Here is a 14,427-nt window from a genome sequence, read left to right as displayed (position 1 = left end):
CATGTCCCTCCCCTCTGGGCGCCCCATTTAATAAGGCGCCCCAAAAGATTAGTCAATTTAGTCTGTCCAACCGATGACCTTACCGCCTGACCAGAACTACCACCTAAAACACGACAAAAAGGCATTTACATACACATTGTCTTCGTAATTGACATCCTGTGGAAAAACACACTAACATATTTCACTTAAACAAACATTTATCTCAGGGATGGTGGGTGGGGAAAAAACTTTAAAGGTCCTCCCAAGGGAGGAGGCACACACGACGGGTGTGCTGCCGAGGGGAGCGGGGAGCAAAGAGACTGCTCTTTGCGCTCCCCCCGGCTTTATACTAAAGCACCTCCACCAGTTGGAACTGGTTCTTGCTGAGGGAGATCACCCGCGCCCCAGAAGTGATCCGATCACTTCCGGGGCGCGGTGGACGCTCCCATGACCCGGAAGCGATCAGATCGCTTCCGGGGCATGGCCCCCAGCCAATGCGGGGGCCAACGGACCGGGAAACGATACGGGGGCACGGCCGACCACCATAATGGCGGCAGGGCCGATGCTGGCCCCGCCTTCCTCTATGGTCCGGTACGGCCTACCGCCCCCTCCTCCTTTCTTTTGTGACAGACACCAATACAATCAATTTGTTTGGAATAGGGGGTCGTTGACCCCCGATCGTATTTATTAACAAACACACATATTTGCACACAAATATATAATTACGCAGAAATGAAATGATAAGACAGGATTCGGTACATTTGATTCATTCCTAGCTTTAACCAAGTTCTAATACATAATGTTCCTATCCTAGTCTAAACATATTGCTGAGCACATTTCTGCGTATTAATTTTGGGCCTACGGCAAGGTCAACACGCTGGCCCCTCCCCCTTTAATCCAAATTGTCTCGCGCACCCTAACCAGAGTGCGCATGCGCAGGAGGCCCAGCTGACCCGGAAGTGGTTCTCTCCATATTTGTCCCGCGCCCCCCAACCAGGGTGCGCATGCGCAAGGGGCCCAGCTGACCCGGAAGTAGTTCCTTCCAGGCAACCCCCATGCGTTCAAGACTTACTCCATAAAGGGGCCATGCAGACAGCGCAGCTTACTTACGCCCGCGTGCGGGCTGGCCTACCAGCCAATGGAAAGCGTAACCCCCGTTTGTCCCCGCACTGTTGCAACCAACCGGTTGTAACTGCCCCTGGAGTCAGGTGAGAGCCACATGTCCCTCCCCTCTGGGCGCCCCATTTAATAAGGCGCCCCAAAAGATTAGTCAATTTAGACTGTCCAACCGATAAGGCAAATCTTGAGAATACCTCGGCTGAAGGCATTAGACAACCAAAGAGCATCACTGTGGAGCCTATTGAAGTTTTGACAGTCGGATCATGACTAAATAGGAGTGCATATGTGTGAGCATGGGAGAACTGGGGAATATTGACTTTTATATAATTTGACACGCAGTCCACATTTCATGCCTGCAAGTATTTCTTCAAAGGCTCATAATAATGTAAACGTAACAGTATTTCACCTTAATTCTGACTCCAGTCTATCAGGCTCCCAAAACATAGTGGGTAAAAAATTGAGGATGAAAATAACAAGGTAAGTGGTTCTGTCAAGGACTATAGCGACTTGAGACTTCAATTGGTACATACAGAGCTGCAGTTTAGCCTTCTAACCATCAATAAAGGCACAATTAGCATAAGCGAACTCAGGATAGGTGTTTGCGTCACAGTCATAGACAGAAGCCGAATCATTCGACATACTATGAAGCATTGCCTATCTGATTCTGATGCATAGTTGTTAGCATCTTCCCGATATTGAAGCAGATTTATTTGTTTCATATTGTGTTGTGAGCACTGTGCAAGTATACGTACTGGCTGGATAATCAGTTTATTAAGAGTTGAAGACTGATGCAGTGGATGGAGGGAAGATGGCGGATGGTATCCGCGTCTGAGGATGTCTGTCCCTGAAACTCCCCTGGAGTAACCGCTGATCCCTATCTCCTGCCCCCCCCCCCCTTCATGCGAAATTAGTAGGCGAGGGCAGTGGGAGTACGGAACAGGCAACATACCTCTGATGTGCAGGTTTGAGCGGTTGCGGGACTTGATATTTGCTGGGCGCGCTGCACGGTGGTGTGCGGTGCAGATGCCAATTTTGACAGCGGCGAGCTTGTCTACGCAAATTATAAGGCCGGAGCTAGCGCTGGAACTGGCGGTAGATCAGGAAACGCACCGGTAAGGGACGTGGCCCGCCCCCGCAGTCAGTAAAGGAGGTGATGGAGGAAACTACAGCAGCGGGGCTACAGGCTCACTGCGGATCTTGGAGGGAGCACCTGGGACAGGCTCAGACTCATGTACACAAATAGGTAAACCGATTTTACGGTTCCTGCGCTCAGGTAGATCAGTAGGCGTATTACGGTCCTGTGGGTCAGAGGATTCCATCCCTGATATGGTCCGGTACGGCCTACCGCCCCCTCCTCCCTTCTTTTGTGACAGACACCAGTACAATCAATTTGTTTGGAATAGGGGGTCGTTGAACCCCGATCGTATTTATTAACAAACATACATATTTGCACACAAAAATATAATTACGCAGAAATGAAATGATAAGACAGGATTCGGTACATTTGATTCATTCCTAGCTTTAACCAAGTTCTAATACATAATGTTCCTATCCTAGTCTAAACATATTGCTGAGCACATTTCTGCGTATTACTTTTGGGCCTACGGCAAGGTCAACACGCTGGCCCCTCCCCCTTTAATCCAAATTGTCCCGCGCACCCTAACCAAAGTGCGCATGCGCAGGAGGCCCAGCTGACCCGGAAGTGGTTCTCTCCATATTTGTCCCACGCCCCCCAATCAGGGTGTACATGCGCAGGGGGCCCAGCTGACCCGGAAGTAGTTCCTTCCAGGCAACCCCCATGCGTTCAAGACTTACTCCATAAAGGGGCCATGCAGACAGCGCAGCTTACTTACGCCCGCGTGCGGGGTGGCCAACCAGCCAATGGAAAGCGTAACCCCCGTTTGTCCCCGCACCGTTGCAACCAACCGGTTGTAACTGCCCCTGGAGTCAGGTGAGAGCCACATGTCCCTCCCCTCTGGGTGCCCCATTTAATAAGGCGCCCCAAAAGATTAGTCAATTTAGTCTGTCCAACCGATGACCTTACCGCCTGACCAGAACTACCGCCTAAAACACAACAAAAAGGCATTTACATACACATTGTCTTCGTAATTGACATCCTGTGGAAAAACACACTAACATATTTCACTTAAACAAACATTTATCTCAGGGATGGTGGGTGGGGAAAAAACTTTAAAGGTCCTCCCGAGGGAGGAGGCACACACGACGGGTGTGCTGCCGAGGGGAGCGGGGAGCAAAGAGACTGCTCTTTGCGCTCCCCCCGGCTTTATACTAAAGCACCTCCACCAGTTGGAACTGGTTCTTGCTGAGGGAGATCACCCGCGCCCCAGAAGTGATCCGATCACTTACGGGGCGCGGTGGACTCTCCCATGACCCGGAAGCGATCAGATCGCTTCCGGGGCATGGCCCCCAGCCAATGCGGGGGCCAACGGACCGGGAAACGATACGGGGGCACGGCCGACCACCATAATGGCGGCAGGGCCGATGCTGGCCCCGCCTTCCTCTATGGTCCGGTACGGCCTACCGCCCCCTCCTCCTTTCTTTTGTGACAGACACCAATACAATCAATTTGTTTGGAATAGGGGTTCGTTGACCCCCCGATCGTATTTATTAACAAACACACATATTTGCACACAAATATATAATTACGCAGAAATGAAATGATAAGACAGGATTCGGTACATTTGATTCATTCCTAGCTTTAACCAAGTTCTAATACATAATGTTCCTATCCTAGTCTAAACATATTGCTGAGCACATTTCTGCGTATTACTTTTGGGCCTACGGCAAGGTCAACACGCTGGCCCCTCCCCCTTTAATCCAAATTGTCCCGCGCACCCTAACCAGAGTGCGCATGCGCAGGAGGCCCAGCTGACCCGGAAGTGGTTCTCTCCATATTTGTCCCGCGCCCCCCAACCAGGGTGCGCATGCGCAGGGGGCCCAGCTGACCCGGAAGTAGTTCCTTCCAGGCAACCCCCATGCGTTCAAGACTTACTCCATAAAGGGGCCATGCAGACAGCGCAGCTTACTTACGCCCGCGTGCGGGCTGGCCTACCAGCCAATGGAAAGCGTAACCCCCGTTTGTCCCCGCACCGTTGCAACCAACCGGTTGTAACTGCCCCTGGAGTCAGGTGAGAGCCACATGTCCCTCCCCTCTGGGCGCCCCATTTAATAAGGCGCCCCAAAAGATTAGTCAATTTAGACTGTCCAACCGATGACCTTACCGCACAGGCCTGCATAGTCGACCGATTATCAGGCCCCCCACAACAACCCAAGGTCATACTCACCATTGAAAATTGGTCCAGCCAAGCTAAAATGTCGCCCAAGAATATCTTGCTCTCCCACCTAGAGAGGTGAACCCCATCCCGCAAGTAGCAGACATCCCCTTTTATGCACCCATGAGCAATAACTCTTAATCTGGGGAGTCCTAAACCTGTCTATTTTACTCTTGATCCTCTGAACCGAGTGACTGCGAGCCCTCACTGATTCCCCTCCCTGCCACTGAACCCTTTGGCAGCATGTGCAACCGCACAATAATCACACCTGGGGAGCGCCTGGCCAGCCATGCTGACTCTAACAGCACTGATCCACTCAGGATCCTCCGATTTAGGTGCACCAAGTTGTTACCACCACGATGTGACATGATAGCGTCTGGTGGTCGGGTGAACTTGTCGAAACGTCACCCCCCGTGCCCCAAAAGGAGACCCTGCAACCTAACCGCTTTCCGCGCGCTGCCCCATTTCCTGCAATAAAAGTTACTTAGACAGGAGACATACGAATGGCCGCAGATACACGCATGACACTCCACCTTGGCGTCCAGACAAATTGACTTTCTTCGCGGTTGTATCTTCTTCTTGGGGAGGTGTCGCTGTCTCTTCCTGCGTGGCAGGCCGAGGGAACTTATGAGCTTTTCCGTTGATCGCCCAACAGCCTTGACTCCGCTGCTTACCATTGCCGTCCTGGACCCACCGGTCCCCGTGCCGGCCCACATCTCGCAGACCTCGCGGTGTGGAGCGCTTCATCATGCAACAGTCATGGATCCAGTAGTCATACATAAATGAGAATGAAAACAGATGATTAGTGTTGTCTTTTGGTAAAATCACAGCCTGATAGTATGCGTGACACCAAACCAAGAAGCAAGATATCATATGCACCCAATGCACTATAAATGCACACACTTGCCCAGGCCATGAGCGGTAGGTAGAGTGCATCGTAGAAAATGAGTGCAGAGATACCGCGTGACAAACAATAAGCCTCTAATGCTTGATCTGGCATCTAGGGTGGACCGGTAGCGAGTGCCACCACACCAATATCCCATGGACCCGTGTGCTGGCACCTGGGCGCAGAGCGTTTGTATAACCATAACCTAGCAGTATGCATACCTACCGGTAGAGCACATGGGTGCACCGGTACCATGTTAACCAACGGCATATAATGCTGCACCCCCCTTGCGACCTAACAGGTTTCTAAATTATAGGTGTCGTTGCAATGGGTGTCTGAGCTTTTTGGGCCGTCCCCCACTTTGTATGTGTAACTGCACCGGCGTGCTTAAGTACTCAATAATGCGGGACAGCAAGGCATGGGACGTACAGATATTACATACCATGTGGCAGCATCTCTCACTTGTATTTTGTAAAGCGGCCCAACTGAATTGTAACCACCCACGCCGCTTCCCTACTTGCATTCCCTGTGAAGAGGCCCAAGCACCTTTTTCATGCGTGATGTCACAAGCCATCAGGGGAGGGCCAACCTTTGGCTCCTAGTTTCCTATTCTGAAAATCAAGTAATGTGCAGAACCCTGAAATCAGACCTTTCGATGAGGCCTAGCATAGCCCCAAGTGCAATAACATAGGACTGTCCGCTGAGAGTGCTTAGCAGAGCACCAGTTGTATTAAAGGACGTGCTCAGTTAAAGTTTTGTATAACTACAGCTCATGGAATGCCAGAATCTGTGCATAGTGCTGCTAAATATTTAGGCCCATCTGGGAAACAAAAATTCAACAATTGCGTCAAAAAGGCATTCTCTCTGAAGCGTAACAGCAACATGATAAAGTGATGGATCTAATCCTATCACTGTGTTTGTAATCACATGGAATACAGCTAAGACACAGACCAGAGAATTGCTCCGTGGTAGGAAGTGTGATGGCTGGCTGAATGTGGGCTTCTCGCACCAGGGGGCGTGAGATTTAGTCACGGCTGCCTCGCTTGAGCAACCATCTAAAATTATTGCTTATCATAGTTATTGATTGCTACCCAACTCAATGGTACTCATTTTATCCATCTCTGAATGAGACACAGCTGGATGTGCTCACAGGGATCTGAAACTGTGGCCATGAGGTCAGACACAGGACACTATCGTGGCCCCACACTACCATTCATGAGACTTATGGCACCCTTTGTTGTACACGCTGAACAAATCGAATTGGTATGCAAAGTGGGAGCACTCAGCATAGAGCCAGTTCACTAACATGAGGAACGATGGACCCTAGAGAAAGCACTTGTGCCAAACCAGGTGAAAACCTTACGTCCAGTATGTGATGCATGCAAATGCGTAGGTGCCATAACCGCATTCACAAGACAGTTCACTCATGTAGGAAGGAGGTGTAGGCAAGTGCTCTTACCCCACCAGTTGAAGCTCTTTCACACGTTATAAGTTATTAACATCAGGCTTTCGTTTAATTGCAAAGCTACACTTATAATCTGCTCGCAATTCTTCTTACAATCTAGTAAAGATACCTTATTTTCTAAAAACGGTGTGTAGTAAATCTGCGGCGTTTTCACTGTGTTACTGTGAGTGTTGATACAAATACTGTACACATTGCCTTTTATAGACTAGACTGCTCAGGCCAAGCTACCTAGAGGGTGAGCAGGGCTTATCTTAACAGTGCATCCCCCTTACCCTGACTATAATCAAGGGTCCCTACTTGGACAGTGGTACCTACCCTGCCAACCAGGCACCCCCAGATCTAACATCGGCCAGTCAGCTGAGCAACACTCTCCTTGCGTAGCTAGCATAATACACGAAAATATATAGTCTAGGAAGATGCAAAAGGCCCTGCCATTTATGACCAAAAAGTCACAAGTGACCAGAAAATCAGGCCAGAATAACAAAAAAAAAAAAACAGTTACTCCCATGTTACGGCGAAAGTCAGTAGGACCCACGAGGCACCCCCCCAGAGATAAATTGTACATAGGCTTTGAACCATATGCGTGAAATATTGGTGGAAAGATCACCCATTGTTCGAGGTGCTCAAAGTTCACTGTGAAGTAATACTTAAAGCCACGTTGTGGCTAAAATCAAGAGGGGAGAGTCAGCCATGCCCAACCTAGACGATAATAAGTGTACAGCATAGCTGCAGATACTTCAAATTTTTTATATACATTTAAGGAATGCCCCAGTATCAATGCCCATGTAATATGTTGCTATAACAACCCGTACCAACGAGCTGCAGACCCCAAAACCCGTTTGATCGTTTCCGGATCATCTACCTCACCTGTAAGAAATCACCTGAAGCGAGCCATGCCGAGACTCTGACCCAGCTCCAGAACATTGAGTATCATCGTTGAGGGAGACTTAGTCTATGCTCACATGAATCTACTTTACATTGAAGGACTATTGGGCCATGGGCATCTCATCTAATCAGCCTAACTGACGTCATTTAGTTACGAAGGCAGTTGGTATTAAGATATGGATTATTATAGTGCTACTTAATCCACTAGCCGCTATGCGACATTACCCAAGCACCTTCAACACATTAAACATAATGTTCTACGCACATTTCTTCACTACACATCACCAACGCACCGTGCAGCAGCGCAAGCCACTATGTATGCCTCCAACTCACTGGTCACATTAGCGTGACACAAATCACCAACAAGCATTACAGACCTAATAAAACCCAATCAGAACAGTACGCACATATTCGATACAGCTGTGACGTGCCGCAGAGCCAGCAACACAGCATTCAATCTATCTAAACTGCATGCAACTGGAAAACATCAGATCTAGGAGTTACGTAACCAATCAGTAAAGCTTTCCAGGCTAACAGCCTGGTCATCAAAATCTCCCACGTACACCTCAAGGAGTAACATGGACATAGCGGATGGCATATTATTGTGAAAATTTGAATTCACCAATCTGCGAAGGAAACATCAGAACCATGATGATAGCTAACCATGCTAAGGGGCCACTGGCTGTCTGTGCAATACCCACCTGCTAGTAACATAAGACAACATCACAGTGTTTCCCGATGTATGCTGGCATTTTATGTAGGACTGGGTCTGGTCCCGGCTGCCTTCAATGTGTGCATCAGTGCTCTGCTTTGGCATACAAACCTTCATGGCCCTTTTACATTTTCGAATTGATTCTCTCCCTCTAGTCACATGAAACAACGGCACAGTCTCCCCCTGTAAAACCACCCTTCGATGCTGGAGTAGGACTTTTACTTTGAATGCTATGAAAGTGCCAGGCTGAAAAGGAAAACACGTTACTTAATAACCACCTGTATATAACTAAGGACATTATTTTAGATTGAGCGGAGTAACCGCCCGCCATCCCCCCGATGAGGCAGCACGTCCAAAGGTGTCTGTTCTGTTAAAACAGCGCTACTGGGGCAGCTCCAGCGCTATTCCCCAAAGTCCGAACAGAGAACTGAACCCAGGACCCTCTAGGGAATGACCCCCAGGTACTGTATGGGAGTCTGATGCTAAAAACCAATGTCCTACCCACATCGTGACCAGTACCCCCGCGCGTATACAGTGATCACCACACACACATCCCACCGTAAACACAGCCGCCCACTCCTTTCCTCGTGATAGTACTGGCATCTAAGAGAACAAACCGAGATTGTAGGGGCTGAGAAAACCATGAGCTAATTGTGGCCGGTCGGCCTCGGCCTCGCTAACTAGACACCAAGCAATGTATCCTTTGTGCCTCCATCTTTGTTTAGATTGGAAAGTGTGGATTTCCAGGCTTTTGTTGTGTTACTCTGCCTGTTGGCTCGTTTCAGACAGCCAAAGCCTCCTTGTCTCGCGGAGTCTATCCCAGGGGCTACAATCCGTCATACAGCCCAATATAAGCCAAGCAGGCTGCCCCGTGCCACGGTAACATATTAAATCTGAGGCCAAAAAACACACACATTCGCTCAAGCAGCCGTGCTGGCATTGAGCGCCCCACCCCATCCACACCGCTGCTCACTCCCCACTTAACTGTGTATCCTTAACGAACCTGCGTGCGGGAGTGGCCCCCTTCGCCATGGTCCATCCCGGGTGCAGGAGCTTCTCCCAGGCATTAATACCGGTCCCTGCTCAACCTGCCGATCGCGATCCGACCAAGGGTCCTCGCACGCAAATGAAAGTGCAACTCTGCTCCCGCCAATAAAACAGCTGACTCCAGCTGACTCCGCGACTGAAATCATTTGTTAGCAGCTCCCCTCCTTGCGCCACCGATCGTGCTCCGGTCCTGCCAATTCAGTCGGTGATTGTCCTCCTGGACCACGACAGACCTGCAGGGAAGAAAAGAGAAAAAACTTTAAAGGTCCTCCCGAGGGAGGAGGCACACGCGACGGGTGTGCTTCTGAGGGGAGCGGGGAGCAAAGAGACTGCTCTTCGCGCTCCCCCCGGCTTTATACTAAAGCACCTCCACCAGTTGGAACTGGTTCTTGCTGAGGGGGATCACCCACGCCCCGGAAGTGATCCGATCACTTCCGGGGCGCGATGGAGTCTCCCATGACCCGGAAGCGATCCGATCGCTTCCGGGGCATGGCGGAACGGTAAACGATACGGGGGCACGGCCGACCACCATAATGGCGGCGGGGCCGATGCTGGCCCCGCCTTCCTCTTTTGTGATGGCCGAAATGCTGAATGCGGCAGTTGAGGCGGGCTGGGAAAGCGAGGAAAGAACTGCTGAGCTACCATAACCTCTAACTTTTTGAACTTGGCACTGAGTACAAAGATATATGTGAGACTTTTGAAGAAAGAGAGATGGTTAATAGAACACAGGACAGTGTGGCTAAGATCCTGATGAGCCAAGTAGACGGAGGCGAAGATAATGGTGCAACTAAGGAGAATTACTGTGATTCTGATAACTTTGAGGAACATGATGAAAATGTAATACAGATACATATGCAATATGAGCAAAACGGCGCAAGCACCGAGGTCAGAAATCAGCCTGATGGTGGCACCCTTGAAACAGCTGAGCGATCAGGCCTCATGGAACATCAGATTAAAGACATTATAACTCCTGGCGAATCTCTTGATCTTGCGGACAAAGTGAATATAGAGGATACAGAGGAATCTGAAATGGGTAGATGTATGGAAAATGCACATAATGACCAGCAGGGCGGAGATGCAATTCAGCAAACTATTCAGATCAACCGGAATACCATGGTGGGCGAGCCTGGTACTCAAAAAAGCAGCCCTCTAATGGGCGGCACAGGCACAAAAGCGAAAGGTCCGAAAGTGGCTAAAGCACCAAAAGCAACTAAAGGAGGTAAGTGCTGGGGTGAAGGTGTTAAACCTCAAGTTGCCTCTGCTGATGGAAGGTCAAAGGACTCTGTGGCATACAGTGCAAAGCCTGGTATGGGGGCTGGAATCAGCTCTGGTAGCTTGGTTGAGGGCAGAGGCAGTATGAATGGGGATTCACAATGCTCTCAACACTCCGCGGCTGCACAATTAACTCCGACTGCAGGACTGGTAATAACTTCAACAACTCTGGAACCCTCATCAATCCTAACTCCTGTAGCTCCAGAGGCTCCTTCCTTGTACGCAAAGCAGGCCAGTAGCTTCAGACCTGGATCTATATCTGGGATCACAGTGAATACCGAGAGGGGCTCTCAGTTGGCTGATTGTGAGGAACCATCATTGTCTATAATATTGCAGGCATTGACTAACCAGAGAGCGGAGGCTCAAGAATATTTTCGACAAGCCAGGGTGGATAGCAGTGAGATAATACAAGCACTAGGGGAGGTCACCTCAAAGGTTGCCCAGCTTTCTTCAGAGGTTGTGGAACTGCAGGATCATATTGCAGCAGTGGAAGAGGCTAATACACACACTACGAATATAACCAAGACACCGGAGTCCCAAATCATGCTTATGCAGGCCAAAATCAAAGATCTAGAAAATCACCAAAGGCGCCAGAATTTAAGGATTTTTGGCATTCCAGAAGGGTCCGAAGGGTCCGACCCCGGGCCTATATTGTTATTCTGTTTCAAAAAGCATTTCCTGAACTGAAGGACTGGGATATGGACACACAAATACAGCGAGCGCATAGATTGCCCTTGACTATACAGCATGGGAAACAGACTAGGCCTAACTATTCAAGATCAATATTGGTGTTTTTGAGGAACTTTCTGCTGCGACAGGCAATCTATTTAAAGGCACGGCCAGCAACTCCCGTTAAGCTGGACAACATGTCCATATTCGCACGCTCGGATTTGTGCAAACTCACAATGGATAAACGTTGGAGGATGCGGCAACTAATGGATCCCCTTAAAACAGTCTTCTCCCAAGTGTTTCTCCAAGAGCCGGCCCGTCTCAAGATTATTAGAAATGGCCAATTACATTTTGTTTTACTGAATCAGAGGCAAAAACTGCTCTAACCATGTGGCAGTCGGATCCTATAAAATGACTGCTGAAAGTAAAGATCGTACAGCATGGGCAATAGAGATGAATTGAATATTTAAATGCTTATTAATGCTACTTGGCTATGCCTGTTCTGCCTGCTCTGCTAATCTTACTTTACTTTATTAGGGGTCTTTAAAATTGTACTCGCTTTCTTACAGTTTCATATTTCACTGGGGCAGTGGAGGGGTAGGGATTGGGGGGCTCAGGGAAGGGGGAGGCGCATTCTTAAGCTGTCAGTGCGGACAGCAGAGGTAGTGGGCAATTCCTTCCAGTAGGCACAGGGTGGGATTAGGAAGGGTGGATGGCAGGCAGAGAAGGGCAGTGGGCTGTCACCGGTCGACTGGGTGGAGGGGTCAGAAAGGAGGGGGTGGCTGGGTAGGGAAGGGGGAGTTAAATAGCCATGTCTTAGTTTATTTAGATAGAAGAACTTTGGGAAATACAAAAGGGAAAGGATTATGAAACAAAGGAGGAAGCAGCTACAGCGAAGATACAATTAAGAGCTTATGTCTGACTTTAAATATATGTGTTGGAATGTAGCTGGGCTCACTCAGGCCAGGAAACGATGGTTAGTAATGGAGGAGCTTCACGCAGTTAAACCCCATATACTGGGTCTTACAGAGACACACCTAGCTTTCAAGGATAGATTACAGCTAAAACAGTTAGGACTTCATGTAGTAGTTTGCACGTCTCAGGTAGTCTCTATTCGAGGGGTAGCCATATTAGAGTAAAAAAACTGTAGAGCAACAGTAATACGCACACTAGCCGATTCTAAAGGTAGATGGGCAATTGCCCAACTGCTGACCGGGGGGCATAAAACTACGATATGTGTGGTCTATTGTCCAAATACGGATTGTCCGGAAATTATTCACTTTATATGTTCTGAATTGGTGGAGTGGGACGGCGACTTGATAGTAATGGGTGATTTTAAATGTATAATTGTTAAAAAGATTGATACCACTAATACAGCACAACGGGCCAAAATGGGCAGGACTAGGGCGGCAATTCTGGAACTCTTGTATTTGCATCAGTTGGATGATGCTTGGAGGAGGTTAAACCTAACGGACCCAGGGTTTACATTTTACTCATCCCGCACAAACATTATTCCAAAATAGATATGATTTTTACTACCAGGGCTATGCTGGATAAAGCAACTATGGAAGTATGTCCAAAGATTACACCGGACCACAATCCGGTGATGCTAACTGTATAGGTCAAGTTGGGCGATAACACGCCACAAAGGGAATTTACATTTCCTAGACATCTTCTAAGTAACCCTGAGTATGGGAAATTTATGCGGGATACTTTACGGGAATACTTAGAAAATAACAAGGGTACTGCTGCTATTGCAGTGGTATGGGACTGTCTGAAGATGTATGTCAGAGGAGCCACGTTGAAGTTTATTTTAAGGCAGAACCAGCAGGCTAACAGGGAGAAGGAGCAGAGTATAAGTTGTTATTAGAGCTAGAGCAACAACATGATAGAGCTATTGTAGTCAAAGATAAGGAGGAACAGCAAATATACTTGTACCTGGAGGAAATTAAAGCTAAACTTAACCGTGGGTTGGTGGATAAAGTAGCTACTAGATACCATAAATATAAGGCTAAGCAATATGAATATGGAGAAAGAATAGGTTGTCTGCTAGCTACTCAGATTACTGACCAAAGGGTAGATCATGCATCAAAACAATCAAAGGGGGGCATGGTCTGATCTATATAAGATCAGAAGATATAGTTGAACAATTTAGACTTTTTTATGCTGACCTATACGATGAGCCAGCGCATTCTAATATGCAAGCAACTATGGTCTACATTCAAGAATCTGAGTTGCCAGTTTTGAATCCAATAGACTCTGCGGAGTTACAAAGAGATGTTAGACTTGGGGAGGTTGAGCTAGCGTTGAGTTCTTTACCAAATGGTAAGGTGGTTGGCGAAGATACTATCCCGCTTGAATTTTATAAACTCTTTAAAGACATTTTGGCACCAGTTCTTACTGTGGAAATATGGATTTTTCTGGTCAGTTATGTCCCCTATCTTGGACCCCAACGGTTCTATGTGCGTGTCACAAGTACATGTATGTCCCCTCCAGTTCCAGTTATGAAGACGCAAATACATATGCGTCCACCGTCAACATGTCCTCTGTCAGATCCGCCATGAATAGGCCGGATATTCCATTCCTAAATATGAAAGGCCACCAGCTTTATATGGTTCACTTATGCCATTTTACAGTCCAGGCAAGTAGGCCCTGATTCTGTCATCAAAACTCCTTTTGCCTTCTGCCTCTGAAAGCTCCAGTCTGAGCCTGCATCTGTGACCATGAACTTTGTCTCATTCTCTGCGCGGCTCACGAAGCCTGACATCAGCCTATTCTCTGCCAAGAACTGTATTTCACCTTCGAATTATCTGCTTCCCCCTCAGCCGATGCATTCCTGCCTAGTAGCTTAAGTAAACATTCTTCCAGTCACCGAGCAAAAGGCCCGGCTTCTCTACCCTTATGCAAGTAATTCATAGCCCTGTTACCATGGAATATTCCTACCCCCTCGCATTCAGTGTAGACACTAAGACGCTTGTACATGCACGCACAGTCAGTATAGAATAGATTCTGTCCGAGAGTCCTTCTTTCTTGGATAACATAGTTCTTTAAACATAGGATGTTAGATATGATTTGGGATTAGGTTGACTTGACCCCCCAG

This window comes from Triturus cristatus, chromosome 1_1, assembly GCF_964204655.1.
Source record: "Triturus cristatus chromosome 1_1, aTriCri1.1, whole genome shotgun sequence".
NCBI classification, from domain to species: domain Eukaryota; kingdom Metazoa; phylum Chordata; class Amphibia; order Caudata; family Salamandridae; genus Triturus; species Triturus cristatus.
This window is presented reverse-complemented; position numbering follows the sequence as displayed.